At 40.2% G+C, this 15,977-nt stretch overlaps 1 protein-coding gene across 8 annotated transcripts in view; it reads left to right on the plus strand.

Annotated features, from left to right (window-relative positions):
* The window catches only part of SAMSN1 (SAM domain, SH3 domain and nuclear localization signals 1), a 161,348-nt gene that overhangs the window by 45,793 nt on the left and 99,578 nt on the right, over nucleotides 1-15,977 (plus strand). For 2 of the 8 annotated variants that reach the window (XM_064410908.1, XM_064410910.1), the window contains exon 1: nucleotides 230-754. The exons of 2 other annotated variants lie outside the window; for them this stretch is intronic. The gene's annotated coding sequence lies outside the window, so the exon portion shown is untranslated. Of the gene's footprint in view, nucleotides 1-229; nucleotides 755-2,436; nucleotides 2,768-15,977 lie in introns of those variants that run through there. 4 more of the 8 variants (XM_064410909.1, XM_064410906.1, XM_064410912.1 and 1 more) reach the window with 4 other exon arrangements.

A 15,977-nucleotide genomic window follows, 5' to 3' on the forward strand; every position in this document is an offset into this window, starting at 1 on the left:
GGACAGCAGAGGGAGGCCGCGCTCAAAGCAGGGGCACAGCCGGGGCTCTCCCGGGACACCGCGGCCAGCAGCAGAGCCCTCCTGCAGGAACAAGGACTGCGTTGCAGCCGCTCGGGAGGAGCCCTGGTGCGGGTCGGCGGCAGCAGCTCCGTCCGCGGCCTGCCCGGCCTGCCCGGCCCTGCGGCGCTGTCCCGGCCCGGTGCCAGCGGCTCCTTGGCCATTCCCCGCGGGCACCGGCCTTGCTGGGTCACGACGTACCGACTTTTATTAAGGCGTGCCCTTTTCGTGAGAGAGTGTTTGGTGAATGTGTTGGGTCTGTAATTAAAATGCTAAAATACGGTTCTGGGAGAAAGTTTAACGGATTATTATCTTTCCTGCGCAGAAGAAAGAGAGTGCTAGGACATATCTGTTTAAAGTGACTGTGCAAGTGACATTTTGATGTTCCATATTTATGGTGCTCTCCCCCAGTCACTTGCATATAAAGGGCTGGATTATACCAGCCTGGCCCAGGAAGAGGTCGGAGAATGAACCTGGGGCACAACCACTCCCGAGTGCCACACAGCCTTCCCCCTGCACAGAGCCACACAAAATCATTTAGGTTGGAAAAGACCTCCAAGATCATCGAGTCCAACCTTTTCCCGTGCTTCCTGTGGCTGGGATGCCACTTTGATCAGGACAACATCAAAGCCTTATTTATTCTTCCATGCTGAGCTCTGTCTCTGTGGTGGTGTGACTCCTAGCCCCTGCTTTCAAGGTAAGCCAGAGAAGGATCAATAATGTCTCATCTGAAATCCAAGCTCCAGTTTTAACTCACCTGTCCCACTGTGAGTTCCACTGGGCACTTTGTTAGTGAGACCACCTCCTGCTCCTTTCCACTGCAGTGCCTCACAGTGTTGGGAATAATACACTTCTGGGTTTGTCAGCAGAACTCATTTGAGTCTCCCTGCACAATTTGTTCTGGTTGGTTTTTCCCTATTTATCTTCTCTACGGAGATTTTTTGGAAAACAAAAAAATAAACAAACAAAACAACAAAACGCAACAAAAACAAAACAAAGAAAAACCCAAACCAAAATAGAAGAACTCCTCTAAGTTTTAATCGAAGTGCAGTTACAGAGTTCCAGTCAGCTGACAATGGCAGGGTAATTGATGGTGCAAAATGTCCCGTTGGCTTTCTGAAGATGTTTTATGTGGGCTTAAATATTTGTGTTTCATGAATTAATGAATTCAATGTACTTGGCTGAAGCTGAGTCAAAACCCGTGGCAAGCTTAGACCCACACACCTCATGGGCTTTGCAGGAAAGACAGTAAAAAAAAAAACAGTTGAGTGGAAATACAAAAATTTTTTTATTCCTTTGCCATGTGGATCTTCTGACAACATGGACTTGTTGCATCAGCTTAACTAAAGCAGTGGAAGTGGGAAGAATCTCTGGTTTGCAGTACAAAATCCAGTTGGGTCAGGGTGGCAAGTCAGAGTAAAGACAATAATTTGCAAGCAGATTCCTTCAGGAAACAGCTCCAGAGGGAGTCTTTTAATAAGCACTATATTTTTTTGCCCTGTTTCTCCTCACTTAGAAAAAGGTATAAAGTTCCTCTTTCCTGAGCAAAAGTGTAGTGCACCAATGTTCAACCCCTGGGATACTGGGTCCTGGCAGCCAGAAAGGCTGCAAAAGGGATTTGTTCCTTGAATGAACCTCTAGAATTTTAGATCTCTCTCCATATTCTCCTCTATCCCACCAGTGGCACAGGGCTCTTCTTCTGGGTTGCAGGATTTCATCTCCTAAAAGAGCTAGGGATAAAAAGAGGTGAATGGTGCCCTTATCTACCTGTGAGTTCATCATCATCACTGAGATATTTGAAACATTTTCTGTTTCAGGTTTTGCATAGTTCATGCTATTTGTTACTAGAAAGAATATTTTAAAATTTGAAGAGTGCCTGTAACACTTGAATGTAAATTTTAAATACTTGTTTAAATGAGACACTAAGTCTTCACTAATTTCACCAGAACAATTTCTTCCACTATTTTTCCACACAGAATATATCTGCAGTGGCTGGAGAGAAAAATGTGGAAGATAAGCTAAAATTGTCAGCAATAAGGCAGCAACTAGGTGTCAATAAGATACTACTCTAGTAGTTAAATTTCTTAATTCTATGGTTACTGAATACTCCTCAATAAGACCTCCACCTTCCTATGGCTCTGGCTTACTTTTATTAAAACTTCAGACAGTGCATTTCTACTGGGAAGGTTTGCATGTGTTTCTACAGCAGAAAAAAACACCTGACCTCTGTTTAAAGATCAAATTGACTTACAGTTGGGAAAGGTTTAGTGTTCTAATCTCTTTTTTAATAACACAATTTCTCTTTGTTGAAATCTTATCTCTGTTTGGGATTTTTTTAGTGGAAATATTTATTTGAAGAGGTCGGTGAGGGCATTGTTGGGAGGCAGTGGGGAATGTTGTTTTAGTGGAACTCCTGCTTTGGCTAGCAACCTCTCAATGTGGATGCTTGTCTTCACACACAACTTCTGGGAGCTCATTCAGCCCTGGGTAATTATTCAATGGGACACATCTGGTTCTTCCAGAGTCAGCATTCCCACTGACTTCACTGGGACTGCTGCTGCAGGGTTCAGCCCCACAAGAGCTACATAGAGAAAAGAGATGAAGCTGTTTTGCTGAGGCAGAGAACAATCATTGACAAAATAAATCCACTGAAGGAAGGAAAGGAAATATTACTGCAGCACTGTGTTGACCTTTGGGAAACGTCTCTAAGGTATTTTGCCACTGCAGCTTGGAGGGGGCCTCAGGAAGAGCTAAGATACATGGGGCAAGTTGACTTCCTTGGGGTTTTTTTGTCATTTTGTGGAGTTTTTTGTTTGTTTGTTTGCTTAGGTTGTTGTGGGTTGGGGTTTATTTTGTGGTTTTTTTTTTTTTGTTTTTTTTTTTTTTTTTTACTGTTTCTAACTAAGCAGGGGTTTGTCTGCTTTATTTTCTGTTTTCTGCTGGTGTGACTTCTCTCTCATTTGCTGTCTGTTGGGACAACTTTCTATGAGGACATCTATATCCAGACTAGCAGTGATGAGAAAAGTGAGAAAAACAGAGAGAGTATTTTCAGGTTATAGGACAGGGAATGAAAGGCAAAGTTTCTCTGATGTGAAAGGGAAGAGGAAAGCATGCTTAGCTTTACAGCTGAGGTACTACATTTAAAGAAAAATGTAAATACAGTTCATGCTTCAGAATATCACCTCTCATTGGAAATGGTGTTGTTGAATAGAGCTGAGGCCATTGAAATATGAATGGTACAGGTAAATTATATCAACACCAACCCATTCATTAAAGAAAACTGAAATTACAGGAGACAGCGGGTCTTCAGGGAGGGTTTCAATAAGACTGATGGTTTTGAAGATCACTATTGAAAAAAAAAATAAAAAAGGTTTGGAGGACAAATAGTTCTGATGGATAAAGTGAGCACCTGATAGTGCATACAGTTTGGGAAAAGGAAATACAGGTTGTTGAAACTAATTAGGATAAACTGAAAGGAACTGCAGGTCATGTGTTGAAGAAGCTCATGAGGGAAGCAAATCCATGTGAAAACTCATAGCAGCTCATGGCACTTGCAGGGGGAGGGGGAAAGACATGGGGAGAAGGAAGAAGGATGAGTCTTGAGCGTGAGGAAAGCTGACAGTGGCCTAAAGCATACCAGGCAAAGCTGAAATCTAGTACTGGAGAGGGGTTTCAGTGAGAAATGGAGCTGCTGAAGGCAGCATGAGAGGGGAAAGAAGCAAACTGTAGAACAAACCAGGGGTGAGGCCAGTGGAAGGAGCCAGGGGAAATGAGATAAAATGATAAAGGGGTTTGGTAAAGAAATATTATCTGAAAAGTCAGAAAATGTGGGAGAGCTTTAAGGAGATAGTGCCCTTAATTTTCATTGTATAACCCTGCAGCAAGTATTGTAAAGGGGCCAAAAAATCTTTACCCAAAATACCCCAAATCTTTATTCACTGGTGATCTCTATCATAATGGCCTCTTGGAGTTGTGGCAAACTCCAATTCAAAATAGCTCTGAGATACACTGACATTAAAAAAAAAAAAATGGCAGTTTAGCTTCAAAGGGTCTTAAAAGTGTCCTAGCTCAATGAGGAGCAACTCAGGGTCTGGAGCTCAGCTTTGTATTTCAGTTTCTCCAAGCAGCTCCTGGTTTTGTAACCTGTTAATCCAGTGATCCTCTTCCCTGAGCAATATCACCACAGGTAATGCTGGAAGGATGGGGACACATGCAGGTGACTTAGGGCTTTTTTGGCAAATGTATTGATGAGGGGGCTCATTAATGGATAGCTCAGTGGCAGGGATGGTTATCTGACCTAAGCAGGGCTTTGCCTCCTTAGTGTACCTTTTCCTTCTGGCCTGACAATTTATGAACAAGAATCTTCAGTCTTCCTGCTGTCTGTGGCTTCTTTGTTACTGCAGGCTGTTTTCAGAGGTTCCCAGAAGTGTATAATTCCCTCAAGACAGTTAGATAAAAGACCTATTTCTCATGCTTATTAGGAGGTTTTACACACCTCAGTGAGGAGGGAGGCAACCAAAGGTTGCAGGTGAAGAATATCTGGAGCTCAGCTGAAAGCAGCTCTCAGCATTGTATGAGCAGCCTGCGTTCAAAATCCAGGCTACTCTGCTTCTCTGTGGCCAGGTGGGAGCCAGTGATGTGGGCCTGAATGACACTTTGGAAATTAAAAGGAAATCTGTAATTAAAGTAACATCACAAATCTGACTCAGAGAGCCTAAAGAGGTAAATTTTACTTACCCTGGTGATTCAGGGGTAATTCAGGGGGATTTTGCGTGTGAGTCAAGTAGTGCTTTATGCAAGCTGATGAATTAAAGACAGAGAAGTAGAGCTGGAGGTCCTTCCTGGTGTAAATCACATAGCTGAACTCAGTGAGACATGCCTAGCTGCACTGGTTGCAAAACTGACAGCAGTTCTGAAGAACACAAGAGATAAAAACATTAAACAAGAGAAAAAACTCATGGTTGTGCTTATGGCATGTCCCTCCCTGGCAGTGTATGGACAGAGAAGAGAACAGAAAAAATAATTATTTATGAATTATGTAAATGGTGGATGTTTAATTTTCTGTTAATTCCTTCGTGAATTTTCTGTGGAAGATGTCGGAGTTTTCTTAACTCTTACTTTAAATTATTCGTCAAATTCTTCCTGCAAATGCTTCACATTTTAACTCATGTGCAAGGGGCATTGTGGAAGAGTTCTGAGCAGATGTGTGGGTGTTTTAGGGTCTGTCAATTGTCTTCTTTTCTTCTCTCCCCTTAACTTTACAGAGATTAAGTCACCAGCATGAATGATGGATGCACATCAAAAAAATTACGCTTTAATAGCCATGAGCTACACTTGCTTTTTTGATTTCATAGAAACAGATCCAGTTCCAGCTGGGAAATGTCAGGTTCTGAAAGGCAGCATTTTTTCCAAGAGAAGTGGGCTCTGGAGGCTCTTGTCCCAGCTGAGTTCAGTGAAATGTTTATGAAGCAAGTCTGAGAAATATTCTTGTCTCTCTAAGAAGGCGTTTCTCCATAACCAGCTTTCAGTGCTGGAACCTCTTTCACTGCAGTCAGCGAGATCAATAGTCAATTTAGAGGTGAAGGGAAAAAAAAGTGTCATTGCTAGTTTTCAATCTCACTTTAATATTTGAAACTGAGCCACTTCAGACAGTCTGGGGCTGGCTTCCACCCACTGAAGTTACAGGTAAATCAAGCAGCTGACATGGATTTTGTACATGCTCCCAAACTGGGAGCTTCTTTAAAAACCTGCATGCAGCTTGTTTACAGCACTCGTAGGAGGTCAGAGCCTGCCCTTTCAACAGAAACAGCTAAATCAAGAGGGTATAATAAAAGCACTGGAGGCTTCTTTAAGCCAAAAGAGGATAGTTTAAAACTTATCAGCCCTTCTTCCACATGGAAATTGCTGTGTCTCACAGTAACATTTACAGTTCTGTCTGTCTAGTTGTGTCAGCAGGGAAAACACCACTCGAACACGTTCTGATGTTGACCAGGAATAGAAACACAGACACTGGTGCCTCTGGAAAGTGATGACCCAGATATTTTTCCACTGTGAAATTATCAGTCAAACATATAAATGCAAGACTTGTAACACCTTGATATGAATTCTTACAGCATTTACTGTCACAAGTTGGAGTGATGTCATGACACAAATGATGCATTTACCAGACCAGACTTTAACAAGTTAAGAATGAACTGTTCCAAACCAGAAATTTTATATGTGCTGTTTATACACAAGGAATATTAGAAGGAAAAAAATGGGCTGCCAAAACACTGATGACATGCAGAATATTGAAATAAATAGCTGATGATTCAAAAAGTGCTGAGAGAGGAGTTTACTCAAGCAGAGCAAGACTGTGTGTTTGTATCATTTTTTGGGGCTGTGTCACACTGGTTGCCACTGTTACAGTCCCAACTATAGTGTATTTAGAACATCAAGGGCAGTTTTTCACCCATGGTGAGAGGATGTTAATTGAAAACATCAAGTTCTGTATATTTAAGTGTGAAAAGAACAGCATGTTCACCCACCTGAAAATTGTTCCTTTCTAAATGTCTGTCTTCAGCAGGCCTCATTCCCAAGGTGCCTGATAACAGCCTTGCATTGGGAATTAAGTGATTCATATAAGAAAAAAAATCTCCGTATCATAATAAATCATCAAAACCCCTATAATGCAAAACATGAAAACATCAACATTCATATGAAATCTTCCACCACAAAGTCTCAAACTTGCTTAGTCTAAACATCCTTTGTTTGTATTTTTAGTTGCTATAAATACTAAAGGATTTCTTCTATGTATTGCAACAGATACTTAAAAATCACTGATTTTTACACATCCTCTGATATGTATGTATTTTTATTCTCCTTCCAACACCAAAATTCCTGTACTTTGAAGGTTAATGGTTGCTGCTACTGAAAATTATTCAGTATGATCTCAGAACAGCTTGTCACAGGACGTGAGCTAGAAACCCCCAGTTGGTGAAATAAGGATATAGTTGGGTGATATAGAGTTACATAAGCAGGAATTCTCCAAGGACATTTTGATGAGCTCCTTTATTTATTGCTGTGAAAAGCTGCACAAGGTTATTAATGATCACAAGTGGTCAGAATGTTTTGCATGCTCAGAAATGGGATAAAAATAACACACCATTTTAACTTCAACAGTGTGCTAGTGTGGAAACGTGCTTTGTGTTATAGTCCCATCCTTGCCGTGATAGATCACAAATCTATTGATCTATTAATTCTTCTACAAGCAAGTGAAGTGAAGCACCCTGGGAACTGTGCATCCATCTCTGTGAGCTTGAGAAGCAGTCTATGACACTTTTGAACATACCTAAAAGTAACAGATTTCTGAGGGGAAGCAACTGCAGTTCTCTGTAGAGACTAAAGGCTGTGTGATAATCAGAATCCCCCAGAACAATGAGGGAGAGCCGGAAATGGGAATCATATTCTTGTTGGTGTGGTATTTTCCTAATCACATGCTCCTAATGAAAATTATGTGGCAGGGTCACTGAAAATCAGATTAACCATATGGCAAGCACAGCGCTTGCTTCGTAATGCATGGGTTTGCTGAGGATTAGAAATCTATTAGAGAGCAGATTTGGAATTCCATTGAAGAAAGTAATGAACTGCATTTCGGTGGAGAGAAAGTAATCTCAGATAAGGAGAGAGCACAGTCAGTCTGACAGTGTGTTGAAGAGGTTCAAGGGGTGAAGTAAAAGTCACGCAAAGCCACTGAGGAGATACACTGAGGTGAAGTTCTTTTATTTATTTATTGTGCTGTAGGTTTCTTGAGGAGGAGTTCTGTAGATGAAGTGCATGCAAGAGCAGGTCTATTAAAGGCAGCACTCAAAATACTGAACACATGGGGCTAAAGAAGCACTTAGCTAAGAAGCAGATAAAAAGCCTCAAAAATCATTCAAATAAAAAATTAGAAGCTAGTGAATTATGTTGTTCCTAAACATTCAGTGAGCTATTGATAGATCAAAATTATATGTGAAATGAGTTTACAGGATATACAGAATCTCTAAAATTAGATGGGGAGGTATTTTATATCTCAAAAATCTGAAAACAGACGAAGAGGCTATCCCTAATTTTAATTTTCCAAACCAGAATACAAATCCCAAAACCCTAGAATGAATTTCTGCATAGTTCATCCATACATAGGATGAACTGTAAATAAACTAGTGATTGTGGTTGGATTTTCTCATTTCTTTGAATATGGTACTTCTGTTCCCAGTGAAACTGCATAAATATGTTTTTTCAAAACAACGAGTGGTACCACAGAAATCAGTATGCAAACAGTGTGTTGCTTCAATATCATTGCCAGGCTTCCTTGGATTCCAGACTTGACATGTCATAAGAATTTATTTTCTTTGCAGAGCATGTATATTGGGCCTAAATTAGCTGTCAGCACAGGTAGATGCTTTACAAGTAGTGAATTTTTACTTTTTGCTCCTCTGTGCTATGGGGAGCATTAGCTCCCCAACTCTATGTTGTGATGGGGTGTAGTTTGGTTTCCTCCTCTGCCCAACTGTCAGCAGGTAAAGTAGTGAGCCATTTCTGGGTATGCCCTTGTTCCTACAGTGTCAGAGTTCATACTGCTTACAGAGCACTGAGAAAGTCAAAATATTTGGAGACATAATCTGCACCTCACAAGATGCTCTTCCATTAGTAGACCTATAAAAAGAGGCTCTGCAGAGAGCAGGGGAATATCAAACTTCAGTCTGTACCTCAGAGACAGTTCTTAGCTCACAAACTGTTTGACCTGGGATCTTGGGGTCAACGTTTGGCTCTGATTTCTGTGCCACCTCACACAAATCATTTAATCACTGCACATGCCTGTTCTGCATTAATAGAATTCATCTGCAGTGTGGAATTTATCCACCCTGCAGGACACATGGTGAGAAAGTATTTATTCTCAGGATACTGAGATCAGCCACCCACAGGCCTTTTTGCTTGATCTTTTCACCCACCATTTCTTACAGGCAATTGCAGACAATTTTTCATCCATTTTCAGGCTTCTCTTCTTGTTTGGGATAGATGTTTTCTTTTGGAGGCTGTGTGTGGATCTGGTTTGCTGCTTGTTCTTTTTAACTTGTACATTAATGCATTATTTTAATTTCACTCTCTTTTGCTATTATTTCCTCCAATGTGTTTTCTAATTGCATGGTCTGCCCAACTAAGCTGCAGCTTAGAACCACTTTTGGTGCTCATGTTGCAGCACTTGTGTCTATACACTGCAGAGTTACAATGAATTCTGCTTCTCCATGCTTTTCTCCTCCTGCTGCAAAATATTTTCCATCCTATTTCCATTCCACCATCTTCCTGACCAAACAGTTTTCCTCTTCCAGCTGAAATTCCATGTTTGTAATCCCAGTCGCATTTTTTCCAGCTTGAATCCATTTTCAAAACCTTCCACACCTTTATTCTTTACTTCTCTGTGGAAGTGTCAGCAATTTATTCCAGTAAAAACTGGACTAATATTCCACTGGAATAATGTTCCAGTGAGAACTTTCCCCCCTGAAAAGACCATTTAAGCTTCCCATCCCCTCCCAGACTGCTTTGCAGTCTTTGTAAAGATTCTGTGTTATCTTCTCCCCTGATTCAGGTGGAAGTTCCCAAGTCATGCTCCTTCTCTAATATCTCCATCTGCCCCAGTGCCATCCTGTTTTGCCTTCCGTTTGTATCTGTGTTTTCCCTCCTTTCCTTCCTTTTTCCTATGATGGTCCAGCTTTTCCCTTCACACTACAGTCATGCTTCGGTCTTTCCTAATACAAATTTCATACCCTTAACTTCAATGTGCCTTTGTGTGCTCTCCTTTGTCTTTCTCCTTTTCATTTATGTGTAACTGAAGGTGCAATTTAGAACTTTGAAGGTCTACTTTTCAGTTATATCATACTTTTCTTCCCCTTTTTCTTCATCAGACATATCCCACTGAAGCCATTAATACCTTTTCTCTCAGAAATGGCCAGGATTGTTATTCAGAGCTTATTCTTCTTGACCCATCAATAACTTTCATATCAACTATCAAACATATCAAACCTTTCTTATGATGGCCCATGTTCTTGGTGAATGGTCCCCATAAACACCTGTAAATTGTCGTGGTTATTGTCTTATCATGTTTCAGATCTTTAAAATTCTTGTCAATGAAGGCATAGGTGGTGCAACTCCTCTCTGCCATTCTCACCAACACTGTTTCAGTTTTCCTCATGTAGATCCATGTAAACTCTTGATGCTGCTCATATTGCTCTTGTGAGAGTACCTGTCTTTTACTCTGGATCTGTTTATCCTGTGGCTCACTCAGGTCTTGCTCCATAATTGCTGCTCTAAGTTCTACAGCAATAGTAATAACTTTAAGAGTAGACAGAATCCTATTGACATTCAGCACTGTAATCAGCACCTTCAAAAGTGCTTATAAATAGTACAGGGAAATTATTGGCAGGAAGGTCACATGTTTCCTAGGTTGCTTAAATAATAGAAAACAAAATTAAATTCCTCTTAATGAGCGTGGCTTGAGACTGATTTTCATGGATTAAAACAGATTAACCCACTAAACATAGCTTCAGATCCTGATTCAGTTTTTTTTTTCTTTTCCCAAAGCTGAAAGATGTTTAAATTTCTCTTCCATTGATTGTCTTTTTTTTTTTCCTTTGTCTTTGGACAAAAAACAAAACAAAACCAAGGATATAAATGAAAAATGTGGCAAAGAAAGAGTTGTAGGATAGGTTGTAGCCACCTGTTCTGGGTGTTCACTGAGAAGGATAATCAGATGTGCTGAGCTGACTAATACAGATGTGGGCTGAACTGTTAAAAAAAAAGAAGTCTTTCAGAAGAAGATTCCCAGGAGACAAGGATTGAAATGTGTTTTTCTCTGGTGTATGGCCAAAGATTTTAGTGTGAATATTATTTATGTATGGCAAAGGAACAATCAAGACCTTTCTTAGGCTTACATTTTTTTGCTGTCCTGTAAAGGCAATGACATTTGTAAATCTCTCAAAAATATTTAAACCTTGCATGTATTTGCAGCATCCTCTCCTGCCTTGCTTTGAAGGGCTTCTCTCTTCAACTAAGTCATCATTGCATCATTAAGGAAAAGGGCTTTTTCTGTCAGGCTCAGTAAAACCTTTACCAAAAGAGTGTTCTCTGATTATATTTCACATTCAGCTTCTCATCTTAGCCTTGCTGACTACAAATTGGCCTTGGATACTCTCTGTTTCTTACACAGTGATCTCCAGTTCTTTTTAGTGTCTGTCTTGTCAATAAAAGCTCTTCATTTCCCAGCTCTCAACTACTTTACACTTCTCAACTAGGCAGTCTCACAGACTATCTTAACATGAGTGTCAAACTTAAAATAATCATCTCTTTATCAAACTTCTAATTGGCAAAACCCTGACACAATACATGTGTTTTCAAAGACCTTTAAGATCATTGAGTCCATGTGTTAACACTGTCAAGTCCACCACTAAATTGTCTCTTTAAGTGTCACATCTGCATGTCTTCTAAATGCTTCCAGTGTTGGTAACTCTCCCACTTCCCTGAGCAGCCTGTGCCGGTGCTTGACAATGTTTCCATGAAGACTGTTTTTCTAATTTCTGATTAACCTGATCTAAATCCCAGCGAAAATAACTTGAGGCCATTTCCTCTTGTCAACTTCTTGTTACTTGGGATAAGGGACCAACTCTCACCTGGCTGCACCCTCCTTTCAGGCAGTCTTTCCCCTGAGCCTCCCTTCCTCCAGATCAAACACCCCCAGCTCCCTCAGCTGCTCCTCACCAGAGTTGTGCTCCAGACCCTTCCCCAGCTCCGTTGCCCTTCTCTGGACATGCTCCAGCCTCTCAATGTCCTTCCTGCTGTGAGGAGCCCAAAACTGAACACAGGATTGAGGTGTGGCCTCACCAGTGCCCAGCGCAGGGGACAGTCCCTGCCCTGGTCCTGCTGCCACACCTCTGCTAATCCAGGCTGGGTGCCACTGGCCTTCTCGCCCACCTGGGCACAGCTGGCTCATGTTCAGTCACTGCCAACCAGCACCCCCAGGTCCTTTTTCACCAAGAATCTTTCCAGCCACACTGTCCCCAGCCTGTAGCACTGCCTAGGGTTGTTGTGACCCAAGTGCAAGACCAGGCACTTGGCCTTGTTGAACCTCAAACCACTGGCCCCAGCCCATGGATCCAGCCTGTCCAGATGCCTCTGTACTGCCTTGCTGCCTTCCAGCAGATCAAATTTGTTTCATCAAATCCTCCAGCCCAAAATTGTTTCATCTGCAAACAGACTGAGGGTGCACTTGATCCCGCCATTCAGATCATCAATAAAGATGTTAAATAGAATTGGCCCAAATACTGAGCTCTGACAAACACCTGTAGTGGCTGCCCACCAGTTGATTAAGCTCCACTCATCACCATTCTCTGGGCCCAGCCATCCAGCTATTTTTTTAATTCAGGAATTTAATCTCCTGTGTCTCCCTATTACCATCTATTTGTATTTTCAGTTTACATTTTTGCTTTCCAAGGTACAGTAGAACACAATTTAAGGGATGACTGAAGGGTTTGCATAGTTATTTCCAGCTTTCTTCTTTATGGCTATTACAGTATATTGATTATCAGAATTTAATGGTGGATGGAATTTCAGGAAATTAAAAATTTCTTTGTGTTCTCTGATCTCAATGCAAGTGTAAGATTAGGGGGATATTGTCCGTGTAACAAGGGAAAATTGAAGAGAAATTCTACCTTGAAAGGTTGCCACTGTCCAATCTCCCAAGACTTATTTTTCTTGTATTTTGCCAGTCAAGTAAACAAATTTTCCCTTCCTCAATTTTTTCTTTTTAAGTTTATGGGAGAATCAGGGAGAAATTGAAAGGACTTGAAGTTAACCTCACCTGGGGGGCTGAAGTACCCTTCCTAACCTTTCACATCCATCTGGTATTGCTTTTAGGAGGGGAACAGACAGAAGGCATCTTTTTTTTTTTTTTTTTTGTAGGAAAGGACTGACACATTTGTACCCTTCCAGGTGCATTCCTCTGGTGGCCTGCAGCTTGCACACGCTCTTTCTTCCCTCAGTATAGGGAAGCTGGAGCTTTCTGGCTTCACTGCCAGCCAGACCCCTCTGGTAAAGACTTGGCTTTATTCATGCATCCTTCAAAAATACAGGATTTGGGCTAAATGACAAAAGGATAATCACAATCATAAGGAGTCACTAAAAGCCCCCTTGAATTTCTACAAAGCCTTTTCTGCAGAGAAGGCTATGACTCAAGTGTTGTTGTATTTCTTGGTGTGGAATTTTCAAAATCTGGTGGGTCGTATAATCACAAAATGGTGCAAATGTGAAGACTTGACAGGAGGAAGGATGCCATTTCCATGCACAGCATCTTGCAACTGAGAATGGACTGTCTTGGGATTTTACACTTCTTCATACACTGAAAATGGACCCTAGTCCCTAATATCCATTGTTGGGTCTCCATCTCTAATGATCAGTCCCTTCAGGCAATATTTAATTGAGTAGTACAGTAATTTTGTGATCAAGATATAAATTTATTACAGACTAGATTGTGACTGACAAACTCATTTCACCTATGACCTAAACTGAATATGAACTCAACTCTTCTCAGGTAGGAAGCTGATAAAATTGTTTTGAACTCATTGCCAGGGGATTTAGAGTGCACATTTTTAGTGGTTTAATCTGGGATTTAAACCTGAAACCAGTTAGTAGAAGAGTTGGCCAAACCTAAGATAGTCAGATAAGGCATAATTTTTTTCCAAAGTAGGATCACCTCACAGAATGTTAGTGTTACCAGAATAGCGCTTTTGGTGGGAAAGACAAAATCCCTAGTTTTTATTTTAGCATTGAAATACACGAATGTAATATTTCTCAGAAACATCTATATGTTATGTTCTTGACTTTACACTAAAAGAACAAAAGTACAAAAGTACTAAAAGTACTAAAAGTACAAAAGCTAAAATAAATATTACAGTGTTCACAATGTATGTTTCTGTATGTTTTTGCTAGTGATGATAGATATAGCACAGTTTTAAAATATACTTTCCATAAAATGGCATGCAGACTACTCTAATGCAGATGTTGGTCAGCATCTTTTTTTAAAATAAATCCCTAAAATTTTACCACAGCACAAAGGAAAGGGAATGGCTCTCTCAGACATTTTAATATGCTGAAATTGAACAAAGCAGAAATTACATTTATGCTGTACGGTTAATAACTTTTAATAATAATCAAAATTCTCTCTTTCTTAAAAGAAATTAAGAATTTTCTATCTTTAAGGTTGGGTGAGCAAAGACCTTTCAAGAACATTTTCCTGTGGTTCTGTAGGTTTATTGTCTAAATGGATACTCTCATTGATCACTGTTTGCTTTAAATTTTTTCACTTCATATTTAAAATTGACATATATTTGAATACTTACTATTATATGGTCAGTGGAGCTATTCATTTAATAGGTCAAATAATCATTATATTTCACTAGCATGCTGGGGTTTAATTCATTTAACATTTTAATCTTCCATCAGTTTTTCCTTTAAGAGGATTTCAGTGCATATACAGGATTTGTATAAATCTGTGGAGTAAATTTATTCTTTTAACAGTTTTATTATTTCATCAGAAATTCATTTAAATGGATTCTACTATATATCACATTCACTGCCAGTGTGGCTTTAGGTCAGGCTGTAATTGATGCAAAAGCAATGAGGTATTAAAAGAGAAAGGAAATATCTGAAATTGGAAAGGGTTCAAAAAGTGTGCCATTGTAAGGCCATGACATTCCTCGGATATGATGGGGGCAGGGGATGGACCACTCATAAACCATTTTTGTCCATAGCCTGGAATAGCTGCTGATTTCAGGTTCTGTTAAAGCCAGAATCTGGGCTAAGAGAGCCAAGTGTGAAAGGGCACATCAACACAAGAATCCCATATCAGGGTATAAATATGGTCCCCTCTATTTGAGACAATTCTAGAAATATCAAACCAGAAAAATTTGGGGGAAATGCTTTTTTTTTCTTCTTCAGTTTGTTCATGCAAAGCATTTGGTGTAGTCAGGATTTTGTGTTGCTTGTTTTGTTTGGGGTTTTGCTTGTTTTGTTTGTTAATGTAGGCTGTTCTCTTGGTATGGCATGCACAGAACAGTGACTGGAATATGTTCCTTTTCCTAAGTTCTGAGATAGATTGGTAATGGCTTAGCAGAAAAGAAAGAAGTAAAACTAGTAGGGGTTTTCATGTGGACAGGCACAAAGAGGGAGAAGAGGATTTATGGGGAAAAGGAGAATGGTGTAGATAGTATAAATATGCTAAGATTTCCTACACATAGGAAAAAAGTAGCAAAAAAAAAATCTGAACTTTCATATGTCACCTACTACCATTTAATACATGCAGCATAAGTAAAGACTTTAAAAATATTAATCAAAATTAATTAATGACTTAGCTAAGTTGTTATACTGCAAGAGGTACAGGGTGTCGGTTCATACCTCTGTCCAGATCCAGCCCCACAGCTGTCTGTGGGTGACCTTGCTGACAAAAGCTCCTTGGCCATGTGTGTGTGGAAGTCAAAGACCATCCAGAACACACCTGGCTGTGTGGTACCTCCATTGGTATTTGCTGCAGGAGCTGATGGAGCTTCCCAGGATATATGGGATATCCTGTGGACCTCTGATAGTGCTGGTGCACTCAAAAAGCCAACTTGCATAACCTCAAAGTAAACAGAAGAAACCAGTGGTTTAAAGCTGACAACAGACAAGAAAAAATTGTAAAATAGCTGATGAAAATTCAGAAATTCTGAAGAATATGCTAGAGGGATAGAATCTGTAATATTTATGTGTGGGTAAGGAAGACTACATATCTTTATTCAATTAAATAATATCAGTAACATTAATGGAAAAAAATTGCCAGGAAAATAAATTTATGATAGCATCACTATTTTTTAAAG

Source organism: Passer domesticus, chromosome 2 (assembly GCF_036417665.1).
Source record: "Passer domesticus isolate bPasDom1 chromosome 2, bPasDom1.hap1, whole genome shotgun sequence".
NCBI lineage: Eukaryota > Metazoa > Chordata > Aves > Passeriformes > Passeridae > Passer > Passer domesticus.